Here is a 1280-nt window from a genome sequence, read left to right on the forward strand (position 1 = left end):
GTATGCTAGTCATAGAATCATCCTTTGTCTAGGTAGCATCATAGAGCTCCATATCAAATCAACCTCCCTTAATTTAGTTACTAGTCCTAGCATATCCATATACCATTATTAGTAAGCCTTTAATATCTCTTCTGTATCAATAAACCTTGAAGGTGAGCCTTGAAATAACTGGTAAAGTTGCTTTCATATAATTAGGAGGTCACGGGTCAAGTCTTGAAAACAACCTCTGTCAGAAATGCAAGATAAAATTGCGTACAATACACTTTTATGGTGGGACCCTTTCCCGAACCCTGCGCATAGCGAGAACTTTAGTACAGTGGGTTGTCATGTCTAGTGACTATTTCTACAAATATTATGATTGAATAAGTAGAAAAAAAATTGAGAATCTTTCAAAACTTCAATGAAATCTGTTTGCCATCATGAATTTTACTAGTATATTGGTTCAACGAACAATGGGTGAAAATAATTATGTTTTATAACATAAATCTTTCATTAGTTTGCGGTAAAAAAAACCTTTATTCCTACACGCTCAATTGCCGCCCTCCTTTGACTTACCGCCTCAGCTTCGACATCTAATTAACACTCATTATATTTTCGAGGATTCCAATAGTGGTAAAGATGATGACCAAATTATTTGGGGACTAACTCCTACAGGCAGATTCATAGTCAAGCTAAGTCGTGTTACAATTCTCTCACTAAAACTCCCACGTCCTCGGACATCGATCTATACGTGGATTTGGAAACTTAAGCTTCCCCCGAAAATGCACACTTTTCTATGGCTCATCATTTATTACCGATTGCCAACAAATGCCTACCTTCATCCAATGACCATACTTTCTTTCATTTCTGCCACTTCACCTCTTTGGCGCCAACTCCAATTGCTACATCACATACCTTCACTTCTAGGTTCCACCCCTTCAGTACTGTATTCCTGGCTCAAACATTTACTTCATTGGCACCACAAATCTGTTCATATGTCGGCCCTACCACGAATAATTTTCTATGCATTCTTGCTCAAGAACTTCTAGTAACTCAAAATAAAAACACATTTGAAAATACCAAAGTCCAACCTTCGTTGCACACAGTTCTTACTTTAAGCTGTGAATTCTATCAAGCACTATAGTTCATGATCTCTAAACCTATGTCTTGCAACCACCCTACACCTTGAACATTACCCATTACCAATCCCAACACTATCTTCCTCCATACTAATGCTGCAGCACCCACTACCTCTGATTTGGCAGGTATTGGCAGAGTCCTCAGGACTCACTCCGGTGATT

Source organism: Capsicum annuum, chromosome 12 (genome assembly GCF_002878395.1).
Source record: "Capsicum annuum cultivar UCD-10X-F1 chromosome 12, UCD10Xv1.1, whole genome shotgun sequence".
Lineage (NCBI taxonomy): Eukaryota > Viridiplantae > Streptophyta > Magnoliopsida > Solanales > Solanaceae > Capsicum > Capsicum annuum.